The sequence below is a fragment of the Panicum virgatum genome, chromosome 7N (assembly GCF_016808335.1).
Source record: "Panicum virgatum strain AP13 chromosome 7N, P.virgatum_v5, whole genome shotgun sequence".
NCBI lineage: Eukaryota > Viridiplantae > Streptophyta > Magnoliopsida > Poales > Poaceae > Panicum > Panicum virgatum.
In genome coordinates, this window is record NC_053151.1 from 21,539,415 (window position 1) to 21,554,922 (window position 15,508).

The 15,508-nt window shown below is 42.5% G+C and overlaps 2 long non-coding RNA genes across 3 annotated transcripts; both read left to right on the forward strand.

The window, feature by feature from the left end:
- Nucleotides 1-655: 655 nt before the first annotated feature.
- LOC120684069 lies at nt 656-2,971 on the forward strand. Of its 2 annotated transcripts, XR_005679059.1 has the most exons (4): nt 656-835; nt 1,257-1,318; nt 1,527-1,600; nt 2,157-2,971. It is a non-coding gene; the product is annotated as an uncharacterized LOC120684069 (long non-coding RNA). The 2 variants fall into 2 exon arrangements; XR_005679058.1 differs by lacking the exon at nt 2,157-2,971 and having other exon boundaries at nt 1,527-2,149.
- A 119-nt stretch (nt 2,972-3,090) lies between these two features.
- On the forward strand, nt 3,091-5,545 carry LOC120684070. The gene is made up of 3 exons (XR_005679060.1): nt 3,091-4,930; nt 5,043-5,133; nt 5,235-5,545. It is a non-coding gene; the product is annotated as an uncharacterized LOC120684070 (long non-coding RNA).
- Nucleotides 5,546-15,508: the final 9,963 nt, after the last annotated feature.

Consider the following 15,508-nt stretch of genomic DNA (forward strand, 5'->3'; position numbering starts at 1 on the left):
TTCTTGATCCATCGATCGTCTCGATCTTGCTGAATTTCTACTCGATGCATTCATGCGATGTCTCCTCCAAGATTGGGGAATACTCCTCCTTTGTCATCTCGACAACGGCACGCCTCCAAGCTATAAAATCAATGCCTATTCAGTTGTAGCAATGTTCAGCGAGCCCGATGGTCTCTTCAATGCAAAACCGCTTTCGAACCAGCCGAAGCCACATGCTTTGGTGCTAAAAGTTTAATTGCCACTATCGTTTAATCAGTCTTGAGTTGATACAACTACAATTCTGATTCTGATGGGAGTTTATTGTTTGATGTTTTTTTTTAAAAAATGAGAATATATTTATGTCAAATTCATTTGTTCAACCATCAGTTTCGAAAGAACAATGCAGAGATGACTATTTTTGCACCTCGCCGGTGGTCAAGCGGGTGCATGTGTTCCGGTATGAGGGACATTTCTAAATGTCAAAGACCCACGTTTTTTTGTCAAAGACCCACGCTTTTTTGCAATTTTATTAGGCCACGTCAGCAAAAAAATATAGATCGCGTGATGCATATCGAACGGTTCGACAACTTTCCGTGAGCCGGTCAGCCCCCCTCGCATGCCAGAATCTTCTCGCGTCCTCCTGTGTCGCGTGCTCCGCATCCCCTCCCACCCCCACTCCACACCTCACAGCCGACAAAAACTTATCTTCTTTCATCCCCTCTTCCTCTTCCTGCCCTCTCTATCTCACACTTGCTCCTCCAACGAACTCCGCCATTGACAGCTTCAGCCTCAGCGTGCAGCTGCTGAAGGTGAACTCCTAAGCACTAACGACGAGTCTCTTGCTTCCCTCAATCTGGTATGGTCATTTCCTTCCCCTCTTCAATACCTAGGTTTTCATAATGGCCGGCTACCTCTATTTGCTTCTTTTGCTCAACTTTTTCTTTCTCCACCAGACGCACGCCACCCAATCTTAAATCCCCAAAAAATTCACCCTAGCTGTTCTCATTCTGTCATTCTGCCACAGATCCAACTACATCCATTCAATTTTAGAATGAGTGCTTAGATTTGTAATGATAATGGGTACCTACCTCAGATTCGTCCTTTTATCCAAAGTTTTCTTGCTCCTCCGCATGTGAACCAACCAATCCTAGGTCCGCTATTAAATTCCCCCATAGCTGTTTGGACTAATTCCCCAATGTCTCTATCAGTTTAGTTCTAGCTGTTGTTGTACTCTGCTCCACTAGTCACATTTACTAGCAGTTTTTCTTTATGTGCAGTTTGGTGTACTTGCTCTTCTGGTATGTAGAATTGGTTAGGCAAAAACAACTACTCCCTGCAGGTATACTTAAACAAAGATTAGTTGCATCCATTAGTAATAACAATCAAACACAACTTCACTTCCCCTTCTAATCATAACTGTTCTTTAAAAAATGAGATTGAAAAAAAACACTTTTCATTCCTCTGCATGTCAGTTGCATACTAAATAGTCACATATTGTTAATTCGTTACCATTTTACTAATTCAAATACTAATTGTATGGTACACAGTAAGAAATGCCCTGTCCGGAGAAAAAGCCCCAATAGAATTGGTCGCATCTTCCACGACAACTTTCACATTGCTGGTAATCTACTACTGACATTCTTCAACGCTTTCTAATAATTCAAATTGCACTCTCTTTTTTTTCCAACCCATATGGTTTCAAATAGAAATGTCAAATACATTGCAGGCTGTTATCCATTTATCCTTTGCCAGAATCATGGCTAATTTATATATTTTTTTAAAAAAACTTTACTTATATGTGCACAGTATCTGTATACAAACTTAAACTGGATTGGCAATAACAATAGGCATGTTGTCTTCTATTAATAGAATTCAAGTAAACAACTTGCTAAAAATAACGTGACATATATACTGTTACTTATCTTCTTGGAATTTTCAAATTAAAAACTCTACGGCCATTTAGACTTAATATTCCTTATTCTTTCCCTTTGCTTACGCCAGATTGGCCTCCTAAAATTAGATGTCCTAACTTGCTGCTGTTTAATTGAATTACCTTTCCTAATTCCTTTTGTCTAATACACATTTCTATCTTCTTCTTTTTTCTCTTTCCTTTGATTGTATTTACTTTTTTATTTTTTTTATACTTTTTTTATTTTTTTATAACTTTTGTACAATAGCTCTACAAAGCAGTTGTGGACCATTTGGCACTGTTACAAGAACACTATGTTTGTACATGGACCATCTCCAATCGCACTCCTCCATGCTGCGGCTTCTGAATGCCGTTTACCATATGCATCTCTCATCACTGAAATTGCAGACAATTCGACAATATTATGTGGTGTCGAATTGGAATTGCCGCAGTTGGAACTCATAGGACCACGCCATGAGCATTTTTTCTGGCAAACGGCATATTTAGATCTTAATGATGCATATGAAAAAACATGTCTCAAAGCATTTTCCTTTCTGCAGCTTTTTTATAACCTCACACTAACAAATTATTACTGTGATGGACAAATTACTTACAGAGAAGTTAGAAATGAAAATTTCCCCACACTCACACCAGATTACTACCCGTCAAAAGTGAACTACGTATGCAATGGTAGTAGCACGCTGCTTCCCAAACGTACACACAACTAAATATGTTCTTGCCACTTTTTCTTGAATCAATATCACTTATTTCTATGCCTAAGAATAGTACCTCACAATTACCATCAATATTTCATGTCACTTTATTTTTTTTATTTTTCCCCTTTATTTTATTCCCTGTTTTATTTTTCCCCTTTTATTTTATTTCCTCTTTCCCTATCTATGTGCTTTATCTTCCTGCTGATACATTCCCCTGTAATTAATAGTAACTGTTAATCAGCTACTCATGTATCCAACTATGTAGACTAATATTTGTATCGTATCAATTACTAGACATTTAATTTTACTGTCACAATGCCAACAATTGCCAATCCAATTTAAATGTACTAATCCCTTATATGGCTAACTATTCTTGCATTCCATCTACTATACAGGAATTGCAAAAATCTAAATTTTATATATCAATATACAAGCATCATAATGATGCCTACGTCAATGGACACTTCTAATGATCAGAAATCATCATCCAGTATGTGCATTCTCTGTTTCAATATTACATATACGATATTTTAGCTTTTGTGTTGACATGATGCTCTTTGCTACTAACAAAGCATACACCCATGATAATCGGGGATGTACTTTCAAACGACGAAGGACACATGCTGACACAGGGTCCTACAACCCTTTAATATCAAATGCAGCTGACAACCGTGCTAAAAGAATGAAAATTTTAAAACAGAAACGGAATCCTAAGACAGGTATAATATAATTAAGCTTAGTACTACTAATACTCACTTCAAATTTCATTGAACTACAAATTACTAACATATGGACCATTTTTTATCCCTGTAACTTTTACACTTACAAATCCATTCATCGATGGCCACCATATTTATATGTCACATGATACTAGACGTCTTATCTGAAGCCAAGCCATCTCGACAATGCGGATATTTCACATAGGAGTATATAGATACACTAAAAGGTACTATGATGCAGACCTGCATTTACTATTTACCTAATGTACCATTAAATTTGGTAATCTCAAAATATTTAGTTCACGATTATAACCTCTTACTCTCTAATTCTATTTCCTCGTAAATTAATAAACCATTTTTTTACAAAACAACTTTACTTCTCATTTGAAAAATACTTACTCACAATGCATATGCAAATACAGCTTCATATCCTGAAAGGTCTTTCTTGGGATCCCCTGATTATGTGTGTAAACACTGTGAAGCTGTATTCTGGTATCAAGAACGCATTAAATCAGATTCTTGTTACCGACAAAACAAAATCACCTATAATTCTTGCTGCAAGGGAGGGGAGATCAAAATACCACCACATCGCCCACGTCCTGAACCTTTGGCGTCACTGGCAAAATATGATGGTGGTCCTATGAGCAATAAATTCATGCGTAATATTCGGCAATACAACTGCTTATTTGCTTTTACATCAATGGGAGCAAATATAGATAGAACTATCAACGACGGCCGTGGCCCTCCAATATTCAAGATCCATGGTCAGGTTCATCATCGAATTGGCTCATTATTACCATATGATGGATCTCCACCGAAATTCATTCAGCTGTACATATATGACACTTCTAATGAAGTGCAAAATTGAATACGGGCTTTGCATCCATCTGATCAGGGAGATGATCCTATAGATCCTTCTATAGTTGAAAAGTTAATTAAGATGCTTGATGAGCATAATCCATTTGCTAAAAAATTTAGAGCTGCACGGGACAGATTACAAGGTTATGAAAATGAAGAATTTGTTATCAGAATAGTGGGTGCCTCTGAAGGTGATCCTGTGCAGTACAATCTACCAACCACAGATGAGCTGGCAATGCTTGTAGTTGGTGATTTCTCTCTTGAAACTTTTAAACGTGATATAATAATTGAGTCCAAATCTGTTCATTTGCACCAAATTTCAAGTCTGCATCCAGCATATATGGCTCTTCAATATCCACTTTTATTTCCCTTTGGTGAAAGAGGTTTTCAAGTTGGAGTTATCTACAGTGGCACCGAGTCCAACAAACGCAAAAGGCGGTCCACAATGACGATGCAAGATTATTATAGACATCAATTCCATTATAGAAAAGGCCAGCCTAATCCTTACTTATGTTATGGTCTTCTTTCTAGTCAGGCTAAAGTTGACGCTAGAGCTGCAATTGATGAAAACAGACTCTGGTACATTTTAAAAAACCAAGATAAATTCAGAATAGAAAATTTCCAAGGAATAGCAGATGCAGTGGGCCGTGGCTGTAATATTTTTTCTATCAGGATGAAGAAGAGTCACCATCTGAGACAGCAACACTTAACAGGGAGAATGTTGATGAAAAAAGTTCTGATCTACAAAGGTATCATGAAATACATGCTGTTATTTGTTCGATTTAAACTGTACTTTCAGCAGAAATAAATACATAGTTGACATACCATATTCATTTCTGATATATCAACAAACATATACAGCTCTTCACATCCAAAAGCAATGTCGCCACTAGAGAAGCCCAGCACAACCAAGCTTCCAAAAACTCCCAAAAAATAACAATGTCAAGACAAGGTACTGCATTTTACTTTTCTTTATTAAAACATATTACATTCAAATATTTAATGACCAATTTCCTTTTCCTTGATAACTAATAAACCAAAAAAAATTTACAGGAAAGACTGAGAAGCTGATGAGCAACCATCTGCAAGTGTTGCGCCATTGCCTGAGCTTTGATCAACTCGGCAAAAAAGAATGATCAGACCAAAATTATATCTACTTCTCCATTGCACTACTGCTATAAACTACACTTTATGTTATGTACCTACGTATTTCTAGAACTTAAGACATTCTACTCGGTCTGCTTATACCAGCTGACCAACTACCTATTATATTGATAACCTTATTTAAACCATCTATTATTGAAGAGTTAAACCTTATTGATAACTTTATTTAAACAATCTATTATATTGATCATCTATGCACATAGATACTTCAATACTTTTTTTTACGCATCCCATCCAATATTGATAACCATCTATATATGTGTCGTATCAAAACTTTTAATGTTACTGTATTCTTTCCAAAGCTTATTCTTCTTTCTTGCCAAAGATTACATATATACAATTACAAAATACATAGGCGCGCGCAAGCGCGCGTAATGTACTCGTATGATACATACACTGCTGGTAAACAGAGACGGCCGGCCATGATTGAAAATGATCAGGTTTGTGTTGCAGAGGTTCTGCCATGTACAGCTTCTCTGTGCCAAGTATAATTCTTCAAGGACTAGCTTGGCCTCCCAGCACAGCAGGGCCGAACAGGACAAACAGGGCGTACCGACAAACCATTCAGCGTAGCTTATCTGAATCGAAATTCTCTGCTCTACAAATATTTCGAGATTTCTTCATCTTTATTGGGCACACAGAACGCACAAACATGCATGAGATGGCAAAAAAAAAGATTGAATGATACAATTTAATTAGAGTCAAGACAACAAGATGTATATATTTTTTTAGAAAAACGAAAAGTCAGCAAGATGTATATATACAATTAGTCCTGGTCCAACTTTATATTTTAAGTCGTTTTGTTCGTGAAAAAAATGATTAGAAATCCTTTTGTGCATATTTTTCAGTATTCATGTTTGCAACAAGAAAAATCCACGAGCATGCATTTGAAATTCCCAACTACCAGACAGATGAATGCATGCCTGGAAGAAAGGATTAGAAATTTCCAGAAACCATCTTTTTCAGACTCAACACTCAGGATCTTCCTTCAGGACTAGGTTGTAATAACAGCTTTTCTCCGACAGGTAGCCTTTAGGAACCTTTTCCCCTAACGGATGTAAATGTCTAAAGGAGTGGCCATGGAAACTTCAATTCTTTTTTCTTTTGCTGGTAAAGGAAGCTTCAAGTCTGTATTGACGTTGAATATCGAGGGCACTCTTTTTTACATAGCCAGCAGCGATCACCCGTAGAACCGCCAAAAAAAATTCATAATGGTAGGAAAACCCAAGTACCCAGTGGGTGGGTGTAACAGCCCTAGGTTAATTAAAATGATAATCATATTATGCATCATTAAGCACCAAGTATGATTAGCTTGCACTTAAGGGAGAGAAACTATAGGGACAAGCCCTCTCAAATTTGTAACGGCGGATTGCCCGCCCATATATGGCAGACTGTCCGCAATTCACCAGCACGGCTAACCTTGGTCAATCACGACTAAGTCAGATACTTTGCCACGTCAACAACTGCGGACGATCCGTGCTCCACTCGCGGACGATCCGTGCTCCACTCGCGGACGGTCTGCCAGTGCACTGCCGATGTGTATCATGCGCGCAGAGACTTGGTGCCACGTACACCCCTTCGGGCCCCACCTGTCAGCCCGTGCCCTCTTCCACTAGAGCACCCTCTGCTCACTCTCTCTCTCCCTTCCGCTCTCCCCAAACCTCTCTATCTACCAAAGCCATGGAGGAGCTCCCTCTCCTCCCCCACCATTGAAGCCCTATCTCGCCGGAGCTTCCCCGGAGGACGCCGACGAGCTGCACCACCTTGGCTTCATCTTCTTCCTTGGGGAGGAGCTTCCCCAATAAGCTTCTTCCTCATTTTCATCCCCTTCTTCAAGCTCCAAGCAAGAAGGACGACCCCGAGCTTCATCAAGGCTTCCCCACCACCTTGGAGCTCTTGCCGGTGTTCTACTCGTCGCCGGTGAGTTCACGCCCTCCCCGATCTATCCCCATTGCCCTAGGATTGGAAGCCATGAATCCATCTAGAACACTAATCACCATTGTTGACCTAGAGCTTCGAGACCCTAATGCATGTGAGATTTAGTTATCAAAGTGAACTCCCTACACTCCTCGGAATCTCTAGGAACAAATCCCATCCCAAACCATGGCCAGAATCGCCGGCGGCGAACTCACCGGTGAGCCTCGGCCGTGTCGCGGACGGTCCGCCCGACATGGCCAGACGGTCCGCCCGTTCCCGACCCAAACCAACAGAGCCTCTGGATGTTTTTCAGTCTTTCAAAATTAGTGAGGCGGACGGTCCGCTTATTACACGCGGACGGTCCGCAGTTCATTTCCCAGTCTTGCACAGAAACATACAGAGACCATGTTTTTGCCCAACACAGTCTGTGGTTGACCGGCGGACGGTTCGCTACTCGGTCCACCGTTCAGAACTGGGCGGTCCGCCTCCTCCAAGCGGACGGTCCGCTTTTACCTGTTTAATACCCTTACACTCACCTATGAATAACCCACTCGTGCACCTTGTATCTAGCATCTTATATCATAGTTTTGTAATGTTCACGCATGCCTCCTCATGTCATTTGCATATCATTGCACGCATGCATGGCATACTTATTAATCAAGAATCAATGCACTCATGTAGAGACCGTGATGCCGGAGCAAGAGGAGGGTGAATCGGAGCCCGTGAGAGACAACGTTTCCTTTGAAACTCAAGGCAGGCACCTATTCGATCACCGCCAACACATAGCTAGTTCTACGCCTATTCGAATAGTTGCAAAAGAGGTAAGGTACATCCATGTGCTATCCCTTACTCTAGAACATTCTATGCCTATAAACAGTCCCGCTGCCCCAGGTCTGACATACCCTACGCCCTATGTGGTTGTTTGTATTGCCTTAAAGGTTGTATGTTTCGAGGGGATCCCTGCCCGCCCTTATATAGTCTGGGGGGACATGGTTACATGGAAAGTCTTAGCCGAGTGCTGTTGGAGTCCTACTTAAACAAGGTCAGATAGTTTTCTTGTACTACAGCTAGTTCTACGCCTATTCGGGTAGTTACAAAAGAGGTAAGGTACATCCATGCGCTATCCATTACTCTAGAATATTTTATGCCTATGAGCAGTCCCGCTGCCCCGGGTCTGACAAGGAGTGGACCTGGAAACGAAACTATATTATACGTGCACACCACATATCCATTATGAGGGTGGATTCGGTCCGAACTAGCAATGCGCTGCCCCATACCTATAGGAGGATAGGGTATCAGTGTTAGGGGAGAGGGCTTGACCCTATGGCCCCCGATAAGCAGGATTCGGTGGTATCCAACTGTAGAAAGCTTCACAGTCTCGGACTTGATCAGCAAACCAAGTCGCTCAAATGTGAGACGTTCTTGATCAGCTCGAAAGAACTCGCAGAAAGAAAAAGGATGTCGAAGCCGCCGACGAGAAAGTAAATTGCAAGTAGAGTAAAGTTTGTTTGTTGGATGTGTATCAATCGTTACAATAGCCGGGGGGCTCATATTTATACCCCACGCTAACACAATCCTAGCCGATCACGGCAAAGCATGATTCTTTCTTAAGGTTTAAAAACTACTTCTAAAAATAAAATAACTCTTACCAAACTGATGCCAGAATATCTAGTCAACCTCCTCTCCTTCGGTCAGCAAGATCTTTGACCGTGGCACAAGATCACCTCTCCAAATCCAACGATCCTACTATGCAGAACTTTTTCTCCTTCGCAACACGCTTCCTTGACACGTGCCAAAATTTGGTGTCAACACATGCCCCCCAATTTTGAAGTAAAAAACACCCTTTTTACTTTGAAATTAAACCTTCTCATGATTACGCTGCCGAACGGTCTCTTCACTTACTGCCGTCTCGCTTCCCATGCGGGTGGCGAGTGAAAATCTCTTCTTTACCCTCAACCCTTCACCTTCTCGTCCGCACAACAGGAATCTGCCGATTCATTTTCCATCTTTTTACCCATATGTCCCTCGATTAGACCCAGGAGTAAAGGCCGCACCGGTGCACGCAACCGATTCATCTCCCCAGTTTTGGGCTATAAATCACCCCATCGGCACTGTAGTCTCTTCATCGGCCAGAGCTTCCTTTGCCTTCTTCTTCCTCAAGCCCTAAAAACCCTAGCCTCGTCTCTTCCACCTGAACAAATGGCCAGCAACAAGCGCACTGGTGAGGGATCTTCCAGCGCTCCTCCACCGCTCCGTCCCCTCCTTGGGTAAGATATTCATTTTTCCACCAATGTTGCATCTTAGATCTCCATCTGACTTCATTTCTGTAGAGACGCCGCCATTGAGCTCCCCGCCAACTTCCAGACCCTGGATGAGGGTACCCAGGGTTACATCCGCGACCTCCTCCGCCAGCTCGCCGAAGCCCTCCGTGACCTCGATCGGGCGCAGACGGACCAAGTCGTTGTCCGTGGCCAGCTCACCAACGCCGACACCAAGGTCGCAAGTAAGTTTTCCGGCCATGTCTTCTCTGGTGATTCTCTCCAAGTCTTTTGCCCTACCTTCTTTTCCTAGACTTGGAGTCACAGGTCCAGACCCTTCTGGAATTTTCCCGAGTCGCCATAGACTCGGTGAACACAAGGGGGAGCACCGTCGCCGCACGCCTCCGGAACGTCCCGGCTCGCGTCATGGAGGTCGCCGAGCACGGGGTCCATGCGGGCGCCGCCAAAGCCATCGCCGTCATCTCCACCATGTCCGGGGTGGACTACCGGCAGTGGGAGCCGGTCTTCCCCGAGTGGGGAGAGGCGCAGAACGCCTTTGACGAGCTAATTGACGATCTCAGCCTTCCCGCCGACACCATCATCGCCGACATGAGCTTGGAGGGAGTCGTCAGCAACCTCTTCGGAGCAGAGTCAGATTAGGTTGTAACATGTAACAGCCTATCTGGCGCTTTTGTAAATATAATTAATGGACTGGCTCCCCCCCATTTGCCTCTATTTTCTATCTTCACTGTGCCTTTGTGTTAATTTCTGTCTTGCAACTATCGCACCGAACAAACCAAAACATCTTCGCGATCCAAAATCGAATAGAAAACCCGAATCAGATTTGAACCATATGTCCGGATCGTACTTTTGATCTAAGGGCGATATATGTCATATCGGCCACGAAAACACTTGAACGCATTATGATACGTTCAAGTCTTTTATTATTCTGCGCTAAAGGCGATACACTTTCTGTATCGGCTACTTCAAAAAAACCGATCCCCTTGCGTAATCGGCTATGCATCTACCCACACACTTGGGTAATATTTCTTCAGATATTTGCCATTGAGTGAGCTGAAAAATTCTTCTCCTTCCAATGTTTCCAGAATGTACGCATTCCTAGGAACAAATCTACTAATTTTGTGCGGCCCTTCCTGTCAGACCCGGGACAGCGGGACTGCTTATAGACATATTATGTTCTAGAGTAAGGGATAGCTCATGAATGTACCTTACCTCTTTTGTAACTACCCGAATAGGCATAGAACTAGCTGCAGTACAAAGAAAAACTATCCGATTGTGTTATAGTAGGACTCCTACAGTACTCGGCTAGGACTTTTCATGTAACCCTGTCCCCCCGGATATATAAGGGCGGGCAGGGACCCCCTCCAAACAATCATCAACACCTAAGGCAATACAAACCACACAGGACGTAGGGTATTACGCAAACTCGCGGCCCGAACCTGTCTAAATCTTTGTGTTCCTTGTACCATCGAGTTCTAGAGCAGTCGATCCCTACCTACAAACCCTACTGCTGAGGGTATCCCTGAGCAGGCTTGGCGGTAAACATCGACACTTCCCTTGGTCAAAAGATTTGGCTTTGACCTTCTTATTATACCATCGGCCCACCCTAGCTTTGTTAGCTTTGATATTGATGAGAGCGTTCAACCGATGTCCAGCCAAGTCTTCCAACTCATCTTTCATCAACGTAGTATAATCATCGGCTGTTAATTGATCCTGGAATGTAACACGTCTAGAACCAAGCCGTGTCTCCCATAGAAGTACAGATTCATGCCCATAAACTAGTTGATACGAAGACACTTCAGTAGCCCCATGGCAAGACATTCTGTAGTCCCACAAAGCTTCATTAAGAGTCGTATGCCACTTCTTTGGCTGTTCTTCAATTTTCCTCTTGATCAACTTAATAACCCCTTTATTGGAAGCTTCTGCCTGACCATTGGCTTGAGCATAATATGGAGAAGAATTCAATAATTTAATTTCCATACTTGCAGCAAACTCTCCAAATTCCTCTGAAATAAACATACTGTCTTGATCGGTCGTAATAGTTTGCGGAATACCAAACCGATAAACAATATGTTCCTTCACAAATTGAATCATCTCTTTGGATATCACAGTCTTCAGAGGAGTCGCTTCAACCCATTTGGTGAAATAATCTGTTGCTACTAGTATGAACTTGTGATTCTTGCTGGATGGTGGATAAATTTGCCCAATTAAACCAATTCCCCATCCTCTGAATGGTCACGGCTTAATAATAGGATTCATAGCCGATGCCGGTGCTCTCTGCACATTTCCAAATTTCTAACATCCTTGACAACCTTTATAATAAGTGAAGCAATCTTCTAACATGGTTGGCCAAAAGTATCCATTTCTCCTGATTACCCACTTTATTTTGTATGCTGATTGATGTGAACCGCAAACACCCTCGTGTATTTCTCCCGTTAAGACCTTAGCTTCCTCTCTGTCAAGGCATCTGAGTAGAACTCCATCAATCGTCCGATAATATAACTCTCCTTCAAGCAACACATATTTAGTCGCCTAAAATCTGATCCTTCAGCTTACTTTCTTGGAGGGATTTTCCAAGTATTCCACTATCTCCTTCCTCCAATCATCAGCAGGCAATTCCAAAGTCATCACACCTTCTATCGGTCGATAACCAGAAGCATGCTGTGCTAGCCAATTAGCATCTCTATTATAAAGCTTGGGTACATGTTCTATGGTCACTTTTTTGAATTCTTTAGCATTTTTCATGATAGACTCGCAGAATATCATCTTTACATTCATATATGCCGATCAACCGATTAACCACCAACATGGAATCCCCAAATATTTCAACTGCATTAGCTCCGATTTCTTGCAATAGCCGAATTCCTTTAAGCAAAGCCTGGTATTCATCCTAATTGTTGGTAGCAGTAGCTTCTATTGGAAAAGACAACTCAAATGTTACCCCCCGAGGCGACACCAAGACAATGCCAATACCAGATCCAACTCCACATGACGAACCATCAAAGAATAATGTCCATGGAACTAGATCAACAATCCCTAATTCTGGCCCACAGTGCTGAACAACAAAATCGGCCATGACTTGTCCCTTAACCGCTTTAGCCGATTCGTATCTCAGATCAAACTCAGACAAGGCTATAATTTATTTTCCAATCCTCCCATTCAAAATCGGCAACGAGAGCATGTATTTAATAACATCATCCTTGCTCACCACAACACACTCAGCCGATAACAGATAATGTCTAAGCTTGGTACAAGAAAAGTATAAGCAGAGACATAATCTTTCAACAGGAGAATACATGGTTTCAACATCCAAGAGTCTTCTACCAACTAAATAAATCACGCGCTCTTTTCCTTCAAATTCTTGAATAAGGGCCGATCCGATAGGACGCTCATCAGCCGATAAATATAATTTAAACGGCTTGTGCTTTTGTGGTGTTACCAATATAGGAGGCGATGTTAGATATTGCTTGATTTCATCCAACGCCTTTTGCTGTGCTTCTCCCCCATACAATTTTTTGATCGGCCTTCAACTTTAATAGAGGACCGAACGGATGTATTTTACCGGATAGATTAGCAATAAATCTCCGAATAAAATTAATCTTGCCGATCAACGATTGAAGTTCAACTTTCATTTCTGGAGCCACTACTTTGTTAATAGTTGCAATGGTCTTCTGACTGATTTCAATCCCTCTTTCATGAACCATAAACCCAAGGAATTGACCAGCCGACACACCAAATGCACATTTGTTAGGATTCATCTTCAACCCATGTCTCCTGGTACACTCCAAGGCTTTGCGTAGGTCGGTCAAATGCTCCCGATACTCCTTGGATTTCACCACAACATCATCAATATAAATCTCAACAATCTTGCTGATGATCTCATGGAAGAATTAATTCATGGCTCTCTGGTACGTTGCTCCAGCATTCTTCAATCCAAAAGTCATGACAATCCACTCAAACAAACCAACATGCCCTGGACCTATGAATGCAGTCTTATGAATGTCTTCCTCATCCATGAATATCTAATTGTATCCAGCATTCCCATCCATAAAACTGATCACTTTGTGTCCTGCAGCAGCATCCACCAACATATCGGCAACTGGCATTGGGTAAATATCCATCGGCGTAGCTTTGTTGAGATTCCTGAAGTCAATGCATACACATAGCTTCCCATTCTTCTTATACACAGGAACCACGTTGGATATCCACTCAGCATATCTGCATTGCCTGATGAACTTTGCTTCTATTAACTTTGTGATTTTGGCCTTTATATCTAGCAAGATCTTAGGATTGCACCGTCTTGACCCTTGCTGATGTGGCCGATATCCAGGTTTGATGGGCAAACGATGTTCAACAATAGATCGATCCAAACCTGGCATCTCATAATACTCCCAAGCGAAACAATCTTTGTATTCTTTCAACAACTTTACTAACTCTTGCTTATACTCGGGATCTAACTTAGCACTAATAAACGCCGGCCTTGGTCTATCTCCATCTCCAATGTCTACTTCTTCCAATGCATCGGCCGACGTGAACCCGTGCGCCCCAACTTCCCTTCATCTTCTAGGAACCCATCCATTAGGAACAGTTGGGAGAACCGACTGCTTGGATCGGTAGAAGCATGGAAGCTATGTTAACCGACGTGGCCGATGACCCTGATTGCTGCCCTTCATCGGCCTTTGGCTTGACACGCCAAACTTCAGATCTGACTCCCCTCGTGGGAGCTTCTTTTATTTCCTCTTCCTCCAGTGCCTCTGTCTGACGCAACCTCTGAACTCGTCTCTTCTGTGACCTGGTCAGACCTCTCGGGCACCATCGAGGCCGATCAATGTTGTCATGAATAGGCTCTCTCCGAATCTCTCTCTCTCTCCGAATCTCTGCGGTGTGGGTATTCATCTGGAACCTGAGCAGCAGCAGCTTGTTCAACTCGCTCATCGGCAGAAATCCTTCCTCCTGTAGGATCACGTAGCATGGTCCTGCCCCCCAGCCGATCATGCACTGAAACCCTGCCCCCTAGCCGATCATATACAGAGATGCGTTTATCATCACCTCTCTCTCTAATGATCGGCCCTCGAGGCCTCTGGTCGAAAAACCGTGGCTTCTTATGCGATCGGTCTTCACGATAGAAACTGTTGCACTCTGGACAATTATCCACTATCGGCAGAGTCAACCCTTCTTCCCAACAGTACATAAAGAAAGGACACCTCCAATGCCTTTCATGCCGTCGTGCAGACTCTTCCCTGTACTATCTTCTTTCTTGATCATACTGGAATTTGTTTAACAACATCTGAGACGTGACTTTCTTCTTTGGAACTGCTGAATCTTCTTTCTGTTGCGGCTCTTTACCTTTGGCTTCATCGGCCGTTATCTGTGCTTTGGGATCAACAGTACCAGATTCGTTGGCCGGTTGTGATGTGAGCATCTTTGTTTGCAATGCATTTCCCTTCTTTCCAACATCTACCATGTTTGCTAGAAACGGAAGCCCATCAATCTTCATCGGCTTTTTGGGCGTCTCAAACTTGAGCCTTCCCTGTTCTATAGCCGATTGTATCTGCTGACAAAACACTTTGCACTCATTGGTGTCATGAGATGTTGCGTTGTGCCATTTGCAGTATTTGATATTCTTCAACTCTTGATCTGTCGGAATTGTATGATACGGCTTCAGCTTAATCTGCCCCTCTGACAGTAACAGGTCAAAGATCTTGTCAGCTTTGGTAATATTAAACCCATACTTCTCGGGTTCTTTGTTACCGAAAGGACACGAGATCGGCTTCTTATTGTTCTGAACCCACTCAGCCGATCCCACCATCTGATCATCATCTGAATCAGAAGTATCTGAACAGTCAGCGAAATTGACCTTTTTCTGGAAGTTGCTTCTCTTCTGCTCATATGGTCTTGCTTCTCCTGTCATCCTGTTGGCCATCTGACTGATGCTATAGAACTCTTGGGAAGCATACATCTCCTTGA